Below are 21917 nucleotides of genomic sequence, written 5' to 3' on the forward strand. Positions count from 1 at the left end.
TATTAGAACATAGAACCATTTATTTAAATATTCCATAATTCAATACAAAAAATATATTTATATAAACTCAGTCTTCACATAAGCAACTTTTTATGCAAAATACATATAAGTGCATGATATAAATATGGTAAAATTTTCTAATATACCGTATTGCAAGTACACAGTACAGAATTGTAAATGAAGTATTTCTATGATAAAGCAAAATGCAATTTTTGTACAGCCCCAGTTACACTTAATTAGATAAATCACATACAGGATGGAGAAACAATACAAACCATTATAATCACATCATACCAGGAAATGAAATCAAACACTTATGCACTTGTATGATGTTAGGCACAATGTTGTTGAATCTCGAAATGATATTTAAGGGTGTTCAAGCCTTAAACTAATCATTATGCTCACACAATCGAGAAATCAACAAAAGACACATAAATTTCAAACAATATTAATTAAACATATTGCATAACTTGTAATAATGTTCTATGATAGTACAAAAAATGAGTGAAAGAAAAAGAAAATAAGTGTACTGTCTATTTCTACGATCATATTGATGTATAACTTGAGAAGTGGGAGATGTATGTTGAACCTAGTGGGAGAATCTTTTAGGAGCCAAATGAAAGCAATTGATGGCTGAGAAAAAATCATTGTCAAGTGCACAAATAACACAATTTACATCATTTACTTTAGAATAAATAACACAAAATGTTTTCGAAAACCTATGCTGGAATGTAACCTTGGATTTCACATACACTATAACATTGAATGATCTAAATATGCCATTTTTCATTTGACAAGTATTCAGCTCTCTTTGCTTTATTCCAACATCTCATAGGCATGCTCATAACTTAGTTTTAGCTGTGTTAAAAGATACACAAATAATGTGATTTATCCAACTGAATGGCCTTGGATCAGAGTTAAACACATTAAAAGGTAACGATAAATTTCTTCCAAAATGCAGATTATTAGGAGAATAACCAGTTGAAGGATGAACAGTACCATTGTAAATATTTTGATGGATAAGCAATGCATTTTCAAATGGAGTACCTTTTTTATGAAGCAAAGAGCTCTTGATGCTGGCATTAGCACGTTCATTTTGTGCATTATACTGAAGTCTCTGAGCAATACAGTGTGATAATTTAATATCGAAGGATTTGGTAATTGATTCAAACACCAGTCAAAGGTATTGTGTGCCTAAATCGATTAAGATCATTTTTGGTCTTCCAGGTATATATATTGCAATAAATAGCAGTTTCAGCAGTGAGATTTTGGAGAGGTCATAAAACAAGATGTTTAGAAAAATGATCTAGAATAATGAGATCATGTTGACAATTTCGTACAGGACCACTAATATATATGGAAATAAAGCTTGCCTGTTTAGGAGTGAAAGATTTGTATTTGTTACATAAATGATACGGGATGACAAAATTCTTTGTGTTATACATACCTTTCCAAAAGAATCTTTCGATAAGATTTCATACGTTTTCTGAACTCGAAGAAGGGATATATGAGAAATTTCTCATATTCACAGGATTTCAATGCTAGTGGGACAACAACTAATTCAGCATTATTTCATTTATTCAAAACAAACATAAGAAGTTTATTGAATTATTTATGAAGAAATTTTGTACTTTTGCTGAATTAAGCAAGGAAGGATTTTTCAAAATATTGGTAATTGATGATTCACCTGGATCTAAAGTGAATTTGTTTTCAAATAAGCATTGCAGTCTAATGATATAATATTACAATAATTCCAAGGACATAAATTTAATGTGACCTCATCAGATATTCACCACATTTCAGGGAGGGGGGAGAAGGAGGAAAAATTAATATGTGGATAAATAAAAATTCCAGTATCACGGTGCCAGCCTCATATAAAATCATGATGGTCATCATGTTGGAACTAACAGTCTGGAAACAGCTTGCGTATAACCCCATTTTTTCGCCAACAGTAAATATCGCCAAAACTCTTGCCAATCTGTAACACCGTGGTCTAGCAACCTGATGTAAGTAGCAGAATTGAATTTTCACGTAGTTAAACACTCCGATTTTATTTTATTTTTTTATTATTATTAGATTTGCAGTGTTATTAAAATGGCAAGCAGACGATAAGATTTGATAACTTAGCATTTTATCGTTTTTATTGTAAAACTAGCATTTTATCAATGTTTAAAATGGGTATTTTGAATTTTTTATGTGTTAAATCAAAAAATTTGTTGAAAATTTAGATATTTCTTGATTTTTTTGCTCTGAAAGTATGGGAGAAATTATTCAATGACTAACAAATTATTTGATTCAAATCCTTAGAATTATTTAACTTTATGCAATAGCCATTTTTGAGTGTGAAATTTCCATTCAATTTAATTCACTTAAATTTTTATACTCCCAAATTTTCTGATGTGGCAAAATTATTTTTGAAGAACAGCGAATAAATTTCAGTATATTTTATCCTTGAGAAAGCACACATATGCACACCAAAAAAAAGACCACTTACCTTGATTTTCATCATAAAATTATTTCCGTAATGCAAATTTAGAAAACTTATAATCATATATGTTAAAAATTTATTGATAAGATCTTCACAATGCTAACATATACACAAATACTTATCAATGATACTTTTGAATAACAAAGCAAAAGTCACCATTCAATTTCATGAACAGTTTCTAAAAATGTTGTGACTATGTCCAATTCTTCTGCTGCACATTGTTTCGAGAACATGTATTCTACTAAATACAATGCAAAGTCTCCATTTCTGTTATAATGGGGTAGCTGTGTTTTAATGTGCCGCCGTGTACCTTCAATTGTATTTGTGAGTGCTCCTCGAGAAAATCTATGTCTCCATTTCTCTAGCAGAACAGAATCCTGTAAAAAATATTTCATTAAGTATATATAAATATCAGAATTCAGTTGCATACAAAATAAAAATATACTTGTTGCATGTAATTTTTTTACATTACTTTGATGCAAATTTAATTTGAATATTGTAATGTCAAATTAAAATTTAACTGCAGCATGTAACACTTGAAGAGTTCTACAAATTCAAATTTAAATTTAAAATCCTTGTGCATAATGGTTCTCACTCTGCACTGTAACAAGATTTAAATCTTTTAGTAGCCATTCATTCATGTGATCAGGTGGCATGATTTCATATTCATAACTTATTTAATATGCTGAATTTATCTCACAGAAAATCCATTTTTCATTACACTTACCTGCTGTTAGGTTTTCGCTCAATCATGCAGCATAGTCTTGGGGGGAATGAGTTTATCTTCTTTTCTGTAAATGAAGTAGAAGGGCAAATACTCTATCATTCTTGTATAATTTCAGAAATTTATTTAACTTTGAAATCTAACAATTGCATACTTTATTGCATACCATTTTCATGGACGAAATGCAGATGCACATGAGTTATGTGCAATATTTAACTAATTTCCAATTTATTGCTTTTTTATAAGCATACAGTAAATATTCTCTTATTTACTAACAATCCAGACATTCTGAAAAGTTATATAAATTCGTATATATGATCAGGCATAATATAAATGTTGCTCACCTTTGGAACTCTAAATATATCTGGTTTCTTGATTCCCAAGCTTTTATTCTTCAGTGTAATAGTTCCATAAACACTGTTGCATCCAGGGACGAAATAGTTTCTATTATTTGACTTTTTCATAATGAAAATTGATATCAAATCAATATTTTCGCTATTACTGTCTATGGAAATACTACGAAAAGACGAAAAGCTAGTGATTGCAGCGCCCTCTATAAATAATGCCACAATAAGTGGACCATTTTTGGGAAAAGTGGTAATACCAGTTTCCCCTCCTTCAGTATACTCCGTACTCCTACACCACCTGATATTTTTGTCAAACAGCTTAAAAAAACTATAGAACAAACTGGACAAAGAACCGTATCCGATAAATACGTCCAAAACTTATTCGTCCTTCAAGACTTGAAAACAACATCACGCGTGTTTATTCGCAAAGACAGAGTTAAAAAGCAATTAGAACCTCCTTAGGATAGTCTATTTTAAGTGGTTGAAAAAAAAAGAAAAATATTTTACTGCAAAAATTAGCACACACATGTTACAGTGTCTAGTAATTAAAGCCTGCATATTTCTTGCAAATACCAGACGTCACTATGAAGCAATCGACAATTTCAATCAGACAGCCTGTCAAACCTCCTAAAATTAAAAAGCTTCCTGCAAAACAGTCGCCCATAAAACGGACAATAAAACCCTCTGCGAGTTCGGGATTAGCATTTACATATATATATAATATTATTTTGTAAATAGTGTGTTTTTGAAAGTAATAATACGCTTTACCGTAACTTAGTTACGGGGAAGGGAGTACTGTTGGGCCAATGCTATTCGCACCAGAGGTGCGATTAGCCGCTGCAACTATTCGCACCAACATTAGCCACGCATGCGCTTTGAGTTGTCGGATCCGTCATTTGAACCATATCGAAAAAAAAGGAATCTTAAGTACGCGAACTGTCAAAGACTGTTGTAGTGAGTCTTTTTTTTTTAAAGGCCGGTTACTACGTTGAGGTAGTTTATCATTTTTTAAGCCTTAGCGACTTTCAAAAGATTAGAAAGGGAAATGTGTTCCTTTTCTTATATATATATGAAAAGAAGGAACACATTTCTTTTATTTATGTATATATAAAAAAAGACAGATTTTTATGTTCGCATAAACTATTCCAACCGTTCGTTCTCCTGAATGGTTAGAAAAGTTTAAATGACTGATTTGGGGAAGGAGGACTAAAACCTCGTTTACATTTTTTGTACTTCTTAGAATACATTTAGATTCAAATATGTGTTTTGCACAATCAAGGTTTTTGTTCATTTCTCTTTGAAATTTTTCGAAACTCATCTTCTTCGTCGACTGAATCAGAATCGTCAGTTTAGCTTCCGATACATACTACAAAATTAAAGTATGTTGAGTAATTAAAGTATGTAAAGTGATCGGTAAATCATTTGTGCCCTTAAGGTGCTCGCTCATTTTAAATTAAATCAACGGTGCATTTGCACCACCGCTCGCGAGAGAGAAGAAAAATTTTTAGAAGGCGGCAGAGCCTCGAGGTCGAATAAGCAAACATCACTTTCACACACAGATCGTGTTTTATTCTCGAGTGTCAAAGATGTAGAAACATCTTTTTACTCGGCTTCAGATAACAATCTGGAAGAAAAGAAAGAAGAATAGTCCAGCAGGAGGTGTGGGAGGGGGGAATAGTCAGGTCAGTACCTCCTACATAGGAGGTACTAATCGATGTCTCATACTTATGAGAACTTATTTAAATTATTGCAAACTTATTATTAATCTTTTTCCAAATAGTATTAATCTTTTTCCTCCTACATAGGAGGTCCTGGTCAGGTCCACGCTAAGTAGAACTCCACTCCTCTCTCAGTCAAACGTTGATTCGTCGGAGCCAGTCACGTGGGAGGTCACCCTTCCAGGAACTGACCCCGAAATCCGCTGCTTGAAACAGGAACACCTATGAGAGAAAAGATGATTTTTTGGAAATGAAATAAAGTAATTATTTTCATCAGTTCGTCTGAGGAATGCACATTAATTTCCTTCTTCGGGGAATTTCATCAGCTACATAGCAGCTTTAAATACAGTAGATAATTTTTCAGCGGCTGATTTTGCTTTTCAGATATTGTCTATACTTTCGATAATTTTGCTTAGAAAGTCTCTAAATTTTTCATCTTTTAGTCATGTTCAGGATTTGAATAACTTGCTTCTTTACTTTTTCACCGTATTGAGTTTTGGGCACCTCCTTAGCTTTATCGTTTGTTTCCTTGATTAGCAGAGGAAAGTCATCTAACTTCCTCGTGAATTCCATACTCTGTTTTGGAGTAGGTTTCTTTTCAAACTTTTCCTTGTACTCCACACATCCTCTATAGCTACAAAAGTGGTTTTTTTTTACAGAAAATACAAGTGGGTTTTTCTTCCTTTTTCAATGTTCATGTATTAGTCTGAAACTCTTATTAACTATCTGTTCTTAGTAATAGTATACAGTGCTTAAATTGCGCCGGAGCCCGGCTCCGGTGCTTCTCAATTTTTAAGATAAATTACAATTTTAGCCGGAGCACTAAATAAGATGAGCTCCGGTACTTTTTTTATAAATCTGAACCACAATTTAAAGGGAAAAAATTTAGAATTCCTAACGTTTTAGTTTAACAATAAGCAGACTTTGCAATAGTCTATTTCCCTAGAAATACGAACTCATGAGAACATGAGACGTTCAAGTAAAGTTCCCTCACTCACATGCGGAAACCTTTTCCTTTAAGAAAAGCAATAAATTTTGGGAGAGTTTGTTTAGGAACGCCTAAATTTCTTGCCATGCCATTGTATCTGGTGTACTGTTATCCATGCTTACAGTTAGTTATCCTCGCAAGAAGGAAAATTTGTGTTCTTAAATGTGCGTTAAGTGACAGGGAGTACAACAAGAGTGAAATATTGAGATAAACTGCTCAAGCACGTCTTATACATCGCCTTCCCACTGCATCAACTAATGGGGGGGGGAGCGTAACCAGCAACTTTACATTTAGGAGTCTGATTCAGGACTCATTTACCCCTGACCCCCATCTGCTTGATGGTTATAATTATATCAACAGAGAGCCACGGTCAAAGAGAAGGTTCTCTCTCACCAAGATTCCCCTCATTTTTTGTTTCCACCCACTCATACCCTTATTCTGTTTCGCCCTGGAATTATCATCAGCTATACATCAGCTAAGTATATTTAATTTTTGTGATGAAAAAGGAACTTACCCCCGATCAGAACTTAAATTGTGCCAGAACCCACCGGATCTCGGCTCCGATGCTTCTTAGCTTTTGTAATATATCATAATTATAGCCGGAACGCACCGGAGCCCTGAATAAGAAGGCTGCCGCACTTCTTTTATGTAATTGAATAACAATTTCAGTAGAAATTTTATCTCGAAAATTTTATTTTAACAATAAAATTATATTAAAAATCGCGTTTTAAATTTCAATTTATCTCTTCGCATTTTATTTAATTTTAATTAGTTAATTACTTCAATTTTTAATTATTTCAATAAATAATAATTATCTAATAATTATTAATTAAATTGTAATTAATTAATTATATAATAATTATTGATTAAATAACAATTTATAAACATTAATTAAATATCTATTAATTAATTTGATAATAATTAACTATTTAATTTTAAATTTATTAATGAGTTTAATAGTCATTTTATTTATTTATTTACTCTTGTTCCTCTCTACTAATGGTCTTCCATAGGGCTCCGGCACTTCTAATCTTAGAAATTAAGCCCTGGTTGTATATATCTAAACTTAATGCTGTTACATTAAAATACGGAAGTCAAACCTTCTAACGCACCGCCTTTAATATTTTAGCAGCTTTATTCAACAATAATAATTGCAATGATAACTTTCTTTTTCATTTGTTGTGTTAAATATTCCAATTTTGGAACTATTACATTTACATTTCACCTAATACTATAAAAGAGTATGCCTTCATGGCGTAATAGTTAGCCACACTCCGCGCTTATTGGAGAGGTCCAGGTTCGAGTCCCAGTGAGGGCATTGCTCATTTTTCACTTCTCTTGCATTTAAAAAAAAAAAAAAAAAAAAACTTAATGTCTCTACAATGTTAAAAAATTTCCTTGCATATTCCTTTTCTTGTTATAAAATATCGCAGATTGTGCTATCTACAACGCAAAATATTATATAATTTTTCTCTGTGCAATCGATGTCTCATACTTATGAGAACTTATTTAAATTATTGCAAACTTAGTATTAATCTTTTTCCAAATATGAACATTTACTATTTACTATTTTTTCCAAATATGAACATTGTCGTTGTTATTATTAATGGGCAACATACGTCAAAAATAGGGTATATTATTTATACTAATGAGAGATATGTGCATTAATTTGTCAAGGCATAAATCGTGGTAAGTAGGAGGCCATTACTTTTCAGTTAATAATTTTATTTTGCTGTGTGATTCCAGTTAAAATAACTTCCTAATTTAAATGAATATTTAGGATCTTCATCTATATTCTGCCTTCATTTTTTAAACCCTCTTTCTTTTTAATCATTGCGTGCAAAGTAAATTCTGATTCATTAAGTGTGAAGTTTCTTTCGTTAATAAGACTATCAGCAATAAAATTTCGCAAACTCCTTTATGGAAGTAAAAACCGAATTATTTGCATAAAAAACACATTCTAAAAATAAAAATCTCATTTCTTCACATTCTGATGAAAACAATATAGTTTCCAGATTTATAGACGATGTTAATTAAATATGAAAACTTAAATTCAGTTAATTTGTAAGCTGCGCATTCTTAAATTTAGCGAGGCCGAAAGTATTCTTATACTCGAGGCCAAGGTCCATAGGTCCCAAGGTTTCTAAAATATCCTGTAAGGAGTATTTTACACGGGTGGCTAAAACCAAAGCCCCCTGATTTCAGGCGGCTTTGCTAAAACCTGCCAGGAACTGAAGAAATTCAACCACTCAGCATAAGCCACCGCCGGAGACTGTTTTTGGCGACCAATTTTTACGCCAGCAATTGAAGGTTTTGTTTTGAATTTATTCTCCGCTCATATTCCTCTTTTCGTACCTTTTGATGACATTTTTTTCGCATCAATTTAAAATAATTTTTTAACCTTTATTTCTATAAAAGACAACGGAATGAATACGGAAAATTCGGTGGATTCTCACTTGAAATGTGTAATAAAATTTGTCCCCGCAAAAAAAGGTGCACGGTGTTGTATTGCAAAATTTGTATGCTAAATTGGACATTTCACTTTATTCTGTAGCGCTGAAAATTACAGAGAGAATTTATTTTTTGATAGCCAAGTAAAAAATGCACATGAGAAAGGCTTTCTCAAGTTGTCCTGTGCAGAAGATGTGTTGCTTTTTTCTTATATATATATATATATATATATATATTTATTAGGTACCAAAATTTAGCCAACAAAGCCACATGCTTATATATACATATACATATATATATATATTAAAAGATTCCTAAATACTAACAAATTATAATTTGATTGAACCTTTTCTAAAATGCATTGCAGTTTTGTGTGATATTTGTTTTATAAGAAATGTAACACGTTGAATAAATTGATAGTAAAAATATCAAATATACTTAATAAAATTTAGAATTCTTTCCCAATTTCAACTCATAAGAAATGTACATAAATATGTTAGAAAAGAAGGATGTGTGAAGGATTAATTCATGTAACAAATAGATTTTTAGAAAAATTGTTAGTAGCATAACATGAGGAATGTAAAATGTGAAGATCTTTATAATATAATATAATGCAGTTTATAATCATCTGAAAATAATCATCTGAAAAAGAGCCCATGAGTGGTAAGACTGCTGAACACTGATAGTTAAGTTTATATCCTAACTATATATTTGGACACATTTTGCTTAGCTTATCTGGTCTGATGATCTCTATAAAATGGTAAATGAAAAACAAAGTATTTGTACCCAATATTATGTCTGAACTGCAAACAAGATTACTGTGGCTGTGGAAACCGACATGCCAGTGAAATTGTTGTGTCGTGTAGATATTACACAAACACATCAACTAGAGAGTACTCTATCAAGCAGTATGGGGATAGGTACCGTATAACCAAATATGTACACTGCTCAATTAAAAAAAAAAAAAAAAAAAAGGACATTCTATATCTTCCGTTCTACTGGGCCGATTAACGAAATTCAAATTGCGTTCTTCATGTCTCGAAAGCGCGACTTAGGATATATATTAGATTTATATATAGCTGTACTCTAACATAGTTATTTTGACACGAAATCGAACTTTTTCTAAAATAACATACCAATGTTTTTCCATATTTCGATTCTACGACTCAAATTATGCCTAAATATTAAATTTTGTAAAATTTGGTGCGAAATTTACGGAGAAATTTAACAATTTATGTTGGCCTTTTTATTCAGTTCCCGCCAAAATTAGACACTTGGCAAACTTCTTAATAAGTGGCAACCTATTTTTATTTCCATTTTTACATAGTGCGTGAGAGGAAAAAAAAAAACTAATCGTTCCCTTTTTCAAATAATGTTCTTTATATTATATTTTTAATTATAATTGTTATTAATTTTAAGCAATTTTTTTTCTTTTTCGAATTTTATTTTAATTGTTTAAGTTGCATAGTTTCTTTCGAATAACTGTTTTAAAAATTTCTATTTACTCATTCAAACTGCGTAGTTTAAATCAAAGGTGCATCCTTTATTTATTTATTTCAAATAGCTTTCTTTATGCTATATTTTTAGTCATAGTTACTATTTTAGGTAATTTTTAAATTTTTAGACTTTTAATTTAATTGTTAGTGTTGCATTGTCTCTCCAGATAATTATTTTAAAATTTTCTATTTATTCATTCGAACTGAGCATTTTTTAAATACATTTTTTAATATAAATTATTCAGAATTTGATTTTATTTATTTGAATTGCGTTTCTTTCGGAAGAATACTTTGTAACCCAGACTACGATGCGCATAGACTAAAACCTTCAGCAAACCTTGTCAGTAGTCAACGCGCGAACGACATTTTTACAACTTTGAAAATGTGCGCGTAGCGTATGTTGTAATTAACCATTCATTAATTTTAAATTAATAATTAATTGTAATCAATTTTATTACATTTAAAATCCATATACATATAAAACTGAATAATTAAAAATATACCTTGTAAATTATATGCACATTTAATTAGAAATTTTCTTTTAACTCCTCAAGCATTCACTAATAAAAAGTACTTCAAATCACTACTAATCATAGAAAAAATCAGAAGCTATAAATCATATCTTTATTCTGGATATGATTTCTACAGGGAAATAAAATTTAAATAACCAAGAATGATACATATAAGTATTAAACAAAATACGCATAATTTATGAATGCAAAGATTTATATGTAGCATGCTTAGCAAGCTTAAGTTCTGATTTTGAGAATGTTTTTTTATAACACAGTTCTTCATTTGCCTGCATATTTATTTTCTCAATCAAAACTGCTTCAAGAGTTTTAAGACCTAAATTTGGTCGAAATTCCGTCTGATTTTTTTTAACAATAGAAAAAATTTTTTCGCAAGCTGCATTTGAATGAGGTATTATTAAGACAGCAAGCATTACAGAAGGCAATACTTTGTATTTAATACACCCATTCATATTTTTTAATTTGGCAATTTCTCCCCATGCTATATCAATACGCAAATCTACAATTTCTTTCAAATCATCTACTTGATACATGGAAAATTCAATTTCTACTTGATTAAGACATTTTTCATCAATAATGGATGGAAAAGTATTCATCAAGTAAAGAACAGATGAAAATGAGACTTCAGTTCTCAAGTTGATGTCAGCAACTTCAGCATGTTTTAGAAATGGATCACTCAGTGGAAATTTATCAATTATATATGAACATGCAGTTACAAAAAAAGCTCGCACAGAATTGAAAAATGATTTCACTTCACTTTCATTCAACTTGGCATTTTTTAAATATAGTCTTGTTTCTGCACCAATCACTAAATTTTCATTTTCTTTTTGTTTACTATACTTCTGAAATGGAATAGACGTTAGAGTAACATCTTCATTTTCTTTAGAAATTACTGATGGTTTTACGAATCTAACAAATAAATTCATTAAAAGTTCAAAAAGTTCTCTTCTCAATTTATGTATATAAGGAGCTTGTTGTTGCAAATTAATATTTACTGTTATAAACAAAGGCAAAGTATTTTTCAAAAATAACAAGTACAATTTGGTGGTCGGTGACTGTAAAATTTTTTTAATGTTTTGCAATCTTTTTCCTTCATTCTCACTGTTATCTGGTTTATTTCCAAAAAAATTTATCACAGCATCCCACTGTTCCAAAATCCTTGTTATAGATTCTAAAAGAGACAACCATCTCGTACTGCAATATTTCAAAATTTTATGAGATTTTGCATTCTGTCCCAAAATTTGTTGAGCAACTTTGAAGCTATGCTTCCGTTTCGAACTCTTCTCCAAGTAAAAATATATATCTATTATCAACATTTCAATTTCTGAGCCAATTAATTTTTCAGTAGCTTTTTTTGCAGCTATATGCAAGAGGTGGCACGGACAACCTCAGGTGATTATACTTGGTTGATGCATTTTGATAAATGATGCTACACCTTTAAACTTTCCAATCATATTACTAGCATTATCTGAAGAAAATGATAAGCAATTTTTCCATTCTAAACCTTTGTTTTTAAAGTTTTTATTTATACAATTAAAAATACCTTCTCCTGTACTATTCGTACATTCTAAAATAGAAATCAATGAAGTAATTATCACTCCCTTTTCTTTACTGTAGTATGTTATAACCAATGGGTACAGTTTGTTATCATTGTTATCATTACTTCCATCAGTACTTAGAGAAAATGATGTACTGCACACTGATTTTATAATATCAGCAACAGTATTTTCTGCAAGCGTTTTCACAATAGCAGCAGTTTTGGTATGACCGCAGCTAAATTTTTTTGCTGTGGCAGAATCGGGAAACATTGCTTTGAAAAGCTCTTTGGAATGATCCGAAACAGAAAGCGGTAGATTATGTTCAATTAAAAAACGAACAAAATAGCATTTGGCTTTTATAGGATCTGTTTCATCATCTTTTATTAAGAAATTTGTTATTTCTTTAGATTTTACGGTGCCAAGTTCTATATGCTTTTGAGAAAACACATGCCGTTTACAGTCATCTTTTCCACCATGAGCAACTGAGAAGTCTTTGTTGCATACACTGCAGTGTGCGTGATTCACAGAAATTTCGGACGCTTTAATGCATGGAAATTCTGAAGAATATGAATCTTTAAACTTCTGCTTTACTAATTTTGGCTTCTTCGTTCGAGGCAGCATTATGATTAAAAATCTTTCACCTGATTCACAATTCACAAGACACACGCTAAGCTCTCGCCGTAAACTACACAATGCAGCCGAATGCAGCCTAAACACGCATCAGCGAGGAACCTGGGAGACAGACAATTGGGTGGAACTATTGATAAGTCGTTAACGGTTGGAGTTACTGATCTACAATTGGCTAATTCTTCAAAACTAGGAACGCACTCAACACGTGATATATGATAACACGAGTATTCAGCCAATCATCGGATGAATTAGTTGGTTCCGTTTTGCGTACTGGTTCTCCTGCTCTTGTTTCTGTAAAATCCGTAGTTTTTTCCATACTTTTCGTAGCTCGTAGTTTTTCATGAATTTCCATAGAAACTACGGAGAATCCGTAGTAGTTGGAGTCAATGCGATGCGTTTGAAAACTTCATATATTAAAAGAGAAATTACAGTAAAGCACAGTTAACACGCCTTTCAATGTTCCGTTCAGAAAAGATATATATAAATAAGAGAGATGTATAACCGACCTTTTAACTTAGAATGACTTGCACACTTTAAACAGTTTTATCATTGTGCCCATTGCTTTACACAATTTTATCCTACATTTGGTTTCTTAAAATGTTATTCATATTTTAGTCAAATATTTTATTTTTGCAATAGCAAGAATCAAATATCATAAGATTAAAAAGTTTTAAATTAAAAAAAAATACAAATACTAAATTTTACGCAAAAATTTATTTTTTCTTCTCTTTTTCTTCAGGCATTTTGCTTCATTCTTGCTCTTTTTCTTTAGGCATTCTGCAAGTATATTAAAAAGTATCCAACTTTTTGAAACATCTTGGTATTTCTCACAATCATTTTAAATAAAGTTATCACCTTCCATTTCATAAAGGCCCACAAACGGCCGAGCGGTAAAGTCGCTGAACACTGGTAGTTCACTCCGGTGTTCGAATCCCGGTAAACGAGCTGGTTGCATGGGCGTTTTCGTGGATTTTCCCATGTGTAATGTGTATGCCAGCTTGTTTCCCTTAGAAAGTTCTTCACGAAGGCATCCTTCCTTTTAGGCAGATAGCCCTGCTTTGCCGTAACTTAATCATCTAATTCAATCCATTTCATCAGTATTTGGTCAGAGCCTTTATCAGTCTTTAGAGGCTAAGCATTTTGAAGGTATGAGATGAAAGGAAACACTGGTTTCATCAAGAGGTTTTGGTTTATTTAATTATGACAAAGCACACTAAGGCTATCTGCGTAAGGGAAGGGATGCCTTCGTGGAAGTCTTTCTAAGGGAAACTGGCTCGTATACACACGTTACACATAGGGAAAACCACGAAAACGCCCATGCAACCAGCTCGTTCGAACCTCGGACCGAACTATCAGTGTTCTTTATCGCTCAGCCGCTGTTTCATCAGGAGGGAAAAAAAAAAAAAAGTCTTTTGGTGACATCCACATACATCACTGTATAAACTCCTGAATCTTCAAATAATTCGACTGAGAAACCATGGGATTCTCCATTTATGATATGGTATGATGTTTTGTTATGTAATTTAAATTTATACAACCATATAGTCTAAAACCAGTCGCTCTTCACTTTAATCTGCAATGATATCGTTTTTGTCTTTTCTGTTAACACAAGCTCAATTGATGGTATTTGCTGGTGTACACGTCCAAGTGTTTTCTCTCTGAACACCTAATTTCTTTAAAGTATCCTGAAAGTATATTCAAAAGCGTCCAACTTTTTGAAACATCTTGGTTTGTCTGACAGCCAAATTTCCCTGCAAATTTTTGCTTACTTTTCTCCCTAATTTTCTTCTTTCCTTCTACAGTTATTTTTAGTGCTCACACAAGAAAATTAAGATTTTTCGATTGATAGACTTCCATAAATTTTGCATTCTTATCATTTTTTTTTTTAAATATCAATTACATGAATTGCGTTTCAGCTGAAGACAGCTTTTCATTTTCTAGTCATTTTAACTATAAATAAAGTTTAAAGCGAAGTCCAAAACATAATTATTTTAATTAAAAGATTTTTTTGCTAAATGACAAAGAAATAAAACAGTTCAGCAGTGTTTATTCTGTACGACCGAGTAACCCGATTCTTATATTGGCTGAAACAATCTAAATCATATTAAAGATCATATTTTTTTATACAATCTATGACGTGAGAGAAAAATTAGCTTCTTAAAACATTCTTTCTAAGAGAATTAATATAAAAATTTATATATGTAATGTTTTCAGTTATTCCATCACATCGTGAGCGAATGGTGAGGCTATTCCATTACACGTTCTGACAGATGGTTGACGAAGCTGGGATGATTGAAGTATGGAGAAAAATGACGACTCAGGACTTTTCACTTTTAACAGCAAGCATATCTTTATTTTAATTTATAGCAGATGACTTTTTCCAGATGAAGTTAATCAAATAACTTATTCAGTAATTGAACTATTAGATACGACTGACTTTAAACTTTAATACGTCATAACGTTCTAACAAAGAAAGAGGAGCATAGCGGAAGCGTTAGCAGGACGAAGGCGAGAAGGCATCTGTCGTTATGTAACAGAGTAGCTCCTAGAAAAATGTAGAAAAACTTATGACGCAGCATTTATATGAGGAGGTTATGTAATAGGTGCGAATGTTCTAGAAGGTAATGGTCTAAGGGGAGATGCTGAATTGCAGAAAATTAATTAAAGGATGCTGGTTCGCAAAGAGCAAAGCCATCGTATTTTCTTTTTTATTTTACATCTTCCCCCCCCCTGTCAAAAAGAGAGGCCGGGGTGAGAAAAGCATTAGTACAGGAATGAAGCAAAAGTATGAGAAAAGACGAAAACATCCAGAACATAGCGTACAAGCTTTAACTATGGCCTATCATAGTTCATGACTTTCTCATATAAAATTTTGACTTTATAGCATATGAAATTTTGAACATTAAAACAATGAGTTATAAATAAATATACAATATATGACTAATTTTAAGACTATAACATAATAAATACGGAATACTGATAAATAAATAAGTTATAATTACAAAAGTCCTCAATTTTGTTAAAAATGTCCTTTTTTTTTTTTTTTTTTGAAAGTCCTTTTCATAAAAAGAGTTAGAATAGAATGAAAATATCTGGTAAAATCTCTAAATGCCATATAGTCCACAAATATGATGCATGTTGATAGTTCACAAATATGATGCATTTTTTCCTCTCATCGTAAAGATTGACATGTTTTACACTTCAATACAAAATATTATACTTATTCAAAAAACAATTCAATATAAATAATACAATTATACACTAGAACATGAACACTTTGACTTTAAAACTATGGCATGTTCTCGCCAACAGATCAGCGTGATTACTTGCTGATGGTTGGGGGGTGCTAGGTACAAATATCAAAAAACCTCCATTGCCTAATAGAAGGTAACTGGTTTTTGGCATTGTACATTACCTCAAAGTGGTTTTAGAAAAATAAAAGATCATATAAAATCAAAATTATAAGACGGATAACTTGTATAATCAAGTTAAAGTCTTTTTTATAATGTTGTAAATTAGAAACAAATATTATTCTACAATAAGAAGAAAATTTTTGCTACAAAATAATTCAAATTATGTGAAAGATATAAAAGGTCAAGATCTGGAGAATAATTTGTCATAGTCGGGAAAATAACTTGTCATAGTTAGAGTTTAAGTCTAAATCAGGTATTAAAGGTCATAATCAGGAAAATGTTTAAAAGAGAATTTTAAAAAAAATTAATTTTAATTTTGAACAGAGATAGGAATTCTACTATTTCGGACAGTTAACTTAAACTCACTTGCTGGATTAAAAGGTCTTAATCTAGTTGAATGAACAATTTCTGATTTCTTTTTAGTTAAAGGATTAGGTTTATCTATAAGTAACTTCAGAATATTGTTTTAAAATTTTATAAGGTCCTGAGAATGGAGGAGATAATTTACGTGTATTAGGGTATTGAAATTCTTCATACATTACTAAATCACCAATTTTAAAATTACTAGGTTTAAAATGAATATCATATCTTTCTTTATTTACATTATGATAATCATCAGATCTCTTTTGAGCTATTTTTCTGGCTTCTTCTATTGACGGATACAATTCTTGATTTTGAATTAAGGAATCATAAGGTAATTTTCCATACATTAAATATGATGGAGGGAATTTTGTTACAGAATGAGGGGTATTATTATACTCTTCAGTTACTTGGGGTAATAATTTTGTCCATGCTATATTACCGTGATAAGAATTTATTTTACATTTTAATCTAGTTATAATAATTTGATTAACACGTTCAATTTTACCATTAGTTTGGGGTCTATTTGCAGTAGTTAGCAATTGTTTTACATTATGATTCCTTAAAAAGTGCTTAAATTTTGAAGATGTAAAAGCAGCATTCCTATCACTTAAAATCTTTTTAGGGACCTGAATTTGGAAAATTTGTTTTATGCAATTTATATAAGTATCTGTAGTTACACTTTTGGAAGCAAAAGTCCAGATATATCTAGTTGCATGATCAATAATTATGTGAATATACTTTTTGGTAGAATTATAATAATTTAATTCAGTATCAATAGATAATATTTCAAAAGGTTCACTAACTGATGGTAAATTTTGCATTAAACCAAATTTCTTTTGTTTACTTTTCTTATTAAACTGACATACTTCACAATGTTTACAATAATTTCTAACATCTTGAACAATTCCTGGCCAATAATATTGTGGAGATAACAAATTTAGCATAGATGATACACCAATATGACCAAATTGTATACGGGCCTTTTCAAGTAATTTTGTACGTAGAGACATGGGTATCACAATTTTGTACAATCCCTGTTTTTTAATAGTTAAGACATCATTCATTTTCCTATACTTAGTATTACAAACATTATCTAAATTTTGATATTCTTTTATTTCTTCTAATGATAATAAATTAACTTGCAATCTTAAATGTTGACACATAGGATTTCTAGAGAACATGTCAGCTTCAACATTAGTAGATCCTTTTTTATATTTTATATCAAAATCATACATAGATAATTTTAAAGACCACCTAAATAGACGACCAGTAGGGTGTTTTATATTTTTAAGCCAAACTAGAGCAGCGTGATCAGTATGTACAGTAAAATGGTTACCATGTAAATAATAATAAAATTTATCAATTGCATCAATAATAGATAAACATTCCAGCTCAGTAATGGCATAATTTTGTTCATAAGATCTTAATTTTCTAGAATGAAAAGCAATTGGATGTAAACTACCATCAGGATGTTCTTGTTTTAAAACAGCACCAACAGCTTCTTTGGACGCATCAACAAATACATGACAGGGATATTTAGGATTAAACAAAGTTAAAATAGGTCTAGAAATCAATGCATCTTTTAATTTTTGAAAAGCTTTTTGACATTCATCAGTCCAATTATAAGGAGTATCTTTCTTAAGTAAATTTGTTAATGGGGCTCTAATTTTAGCATAATTTTGAATAAATTTATGATAAACATTAATACTTCCTAAAAATCTTTGTAATTCTTTGATATTTTTAGGGGGTTGCAATTTCTTAATAACCTCTATATTTGCATTACTGGGCTGGTATTTACCCGCTTGAATTTCATATCCTAGAAAATTTATTTTTTCTTTAGCAAAATTACATTTAGATTGTTTTAATTTTATATTCTCTTTCTCACATATATCAAATATTATTTTAAGATGATTTAAATGTTCATCAAAATTTGGAGAGAATACTATAATATCATCAAAATAATTTAAAGCAAATTGAATCTGATATTTGTTTAAAATTTGTCTAAGAGCTCGTTGGAAAATAGCTGGGGAATTTTTCCAACCAAAAGGTAATCTAGTAAACTCATACAGTCCAAAATTTGTAGTGAATGCCAATTTTTCAGTATCCTTTTCATTTAATTTGATATGCCAATAGCCTGATGCCAAATCCAATGTAGAAAAGATTTTTGCATTTGTTAATTGATCTAATACAGCATCAATTCTAGGAATAGGTTCAGAATCAGTTTTAGTAATTTGGTTAAGCTTCCTGAAATCAATACACAATCTGCTTCTGGACTGCTCGTCTCGCTTATAAGCTAAAGTTACAGGAGCAGCATAAGGACTATAAGAAGGTTTAATAATTCCAGCTTTTAACAATTCATCTATTTGTTTTTTAATTTCACTATTATCTTTAGGAGATGCTCTATGTGGTCTATAGGCTATTGGTAATTCAGAAGTTAATATAACTCTGGGAGGTTCAACCCTTATACAACCAACATCATATTTACTTTTTGCAAATATATGGTTATAATCATTCAACAATTTCTGTAATTTACTATCAGAATTTTTACTATTTTCAAAATAATTACCACAATTTTTAGAACTAAGATCATTTTTACATACAAAATTTTCGCCATTATCAAAATATTTACTAGACTGTTCAGCACTGATATCATTTTTACATATATAATTATTTTGGAAAAACTTGTCTACTTTAACATTTTTACTTACCTGTTTTCCAAGCTGATACACTTCATAATTATGAAAATTCAATTGTAATTTAAATAATGAAACACATGGTGATGAAAGCAATAAATAATTCAAATTTGAATCTACTACATAAAATATCACATTATTTTCTATTTTACCTACTTTACACTTTACTTTGATTATTTTCTCTATATGAACTTGACTAGATATTGAAAATATTTTATCATGAGATTTCAATGAAATTTCTCTAAATTTATCGCCAATTTTGTTAAAATATTTTAACGGTAAAACGTTAATTTGCGATCCCGTATCAATAATACTGGGAATTTTTTCCTGTCCAATTTGGACATTCACTTTAAAGTAATATCATTTTTTAACTTCTCTTTTAGGAACCGTGTTATAATTAATAGCAGGTAATTATGGATATCGAATTGGCCGATACGCATACTGTAGAGGTCGGTATTGCACTTGTTGATAATTAAAAGGTCTCACACTACGAAAACTTTGATAAGGAGTGGCTTGCACTGGTCTGGGATAATAGCACCTCGGAACAGTTTGCCTTGGAGAAACAAATTGATAATTATTATTTCCTAGACCATCCAACGGCATATGAACTGGAAACAGTTTCCTAGCAAGAGTAATCCAGTCTTTCGGTGTGTCTACAATCTCAAATCCCAACCAGATCTTTTTGATGTTTGCCGCCTGGTGAAGTCCAATGAAAAGAGCGGGTGGGGAAAGAAGATCCTGAATACTGAGCCGAAATACTTGTCGCCATTTTTGTCCACGTAACTTTAGCGAATTTGATGGCCAGAGGGTAAAATGCTACTATCCAATCATTCACTTTTTTTTTTTTATCAAACATTTCTTTTCATCTAGTACATTAACGGATATGAAATTTTGTTTTCCTAAGCTTTGTATTTTCGAGAAATTAGTTTACAAATGACATAAAAAATTAAGATCAAATATACTGACATCTTGTAATAAAGCTTTACGGTACGTACAAAGTAAAGGTGTCAAGTTTTCTGGCAGTTAAAGATTTTGAAATAACTAATGTATATGCTATGTGAACACATCACAAAAAGTAGTGTATGAAATACCTACAATTGCTTACATTTGCTTTGGGACTCTTGTAATTGTTATTTGCATAGATATTGAAAGATTGTTTTCAACTGTTTTTTCATCTGTTTGAACCCCTGATTGTTGCAAAATCAATATCATCAAAATATTCCTTGGAATAAAATAATTTATTCAAAATATGTCAATAATTAACTCACATAACAGTTTGGAAACTCGAAAATTTTGTTAAGATGTGGCAGACATGTTGCTGGCCTTAATGTTTTATGTTAAATGAAAATACATCACAATTAATGTGTGTATTTGGAACTCAGTACTTGTTTGGCAAATATATATTAACATTTTCGTCTCTGAAATGAACATGGAAATATGCTACAAATTAAAGACATTAAAATTCCATTAAATATTTAATTATTCATGTAATGATGTAATATTATTTATTATTTGAAATTTCTTTCAGGCCTCTTTTTGAGAAAGCAAATACCTGTGGTTATGATAAATTCTAAGCTTTTTCTAAAAGCACAATATAAAAAAACAAAACTTTTAAAATATCATTTTTAAAAAAGCCAAAATTTGATTGTTAAGGCTGGTGCTTTTAATCTTACTGTTGTTGTTAAGGCTGGTGCTTTTAATCTTTATCATATGACTGTTGAAACTTTTTTAAGTGTCAATTCTGCATATTGTAAAATCCGTCTTCCCCCTCCCAAAATAATAATAATAACACTAAAAACAGATTTTTAGTAGCATAAAGTAAACTCTTGGTAATTTCTCTGCTAAGGAACCACATGCAAATTTAAACTTTCATATTTATATGTTTCTTAAAATGTGCCATGATCAAAATCACCATGGTCTAAAAATCCTTTTTTCCTTCATTTCTTAAATTAGGACTATTACTGCTTTTATAATAATATTTTTATAATTTGTCTAACTATAAGTTGTACAATCTTGATCTAATCTAAGGTTATGCAATATACGGCACATAATTTACAGTACTCACGTCTTGTAAATCTCACAATCTAATAATTGTGTATGAATAACCATCATTGAGTATCATTACTTTTATTAATAGCATATTAACATAACTGCCGACTTTTTATTTCATATTTTATGAAAATTTTTTACATTACTAGACATTAAGTGAATTACAGCTAACTAACAAACGGAACTGAGATGGGTGTAAAAGACCCTTTGCTAAAACTTTATAAGAAGCGAAGGCACACTTTATGCTTACAACTCAGCCAACCACTTGTGACAAAATAAATTTATAATGTATTTCTTCCGCCTTCTTAGCGTGCCTTCGTGGTGTAGTGGTCTGCACGCTCGGCGCGTATTCGAGAGGTCCGTGGTTCAATTCCCGGTGAGGGCATGGCTCATTTTTCAAATCTCCTGCTTCCAAAAAGTACTAATGTTTCTACAGTGGCGCCGTAGAAATGCCCGACCGCGTCAGGCATGAGGGACTTATTTATAAAG

The 21917-nt window shown here is 30.9% G+C and overlaps 1 long non-coding RNA gene across 2 annotated transcripts; it reads right to left on the minus strand.

The window, feature by feature from the left end:
- LOC118194230 (uncharacterized) lies at positions 1 to 20313 on the minus strand. Of its 2 annotated transcripts, none has more exons than XR_004759069.2 (3): positions 19536 to 20313; positions 3216 to 3279; positions 1 to 2865 (listed from the first exon to the last, which is right to left on the minus strand). It is a non-coding gene; the product is annotated as an uncharacterized LOC118194230 (long non-coding RNA). The 2 variants fall into 2 exon arrangements; XR_015041635.1 differs by lacking the exon at positions 19536 to 20313 and adding an exon at positions 19395 to 19529.
- Between the last annotated feature and the right edge of the window lie 1604 nt (positions 20314 to 21917).

This window comes from Stegodyphus dumicola, chromosome 6 (assembly GCF_044657685.1).
Source record: "Stegodyphus dumicola isolate Sdum_Otavi_A_Nest chromosome 6, ASM4465768v1".
Taxonomy (NCBI): domain Eukaryota; kingdom Metazoa; phylum Arthropoda; class Arachnida; order Araneae; family Eresidae; genus Stegodyphus; species Stegodyphus dumicola.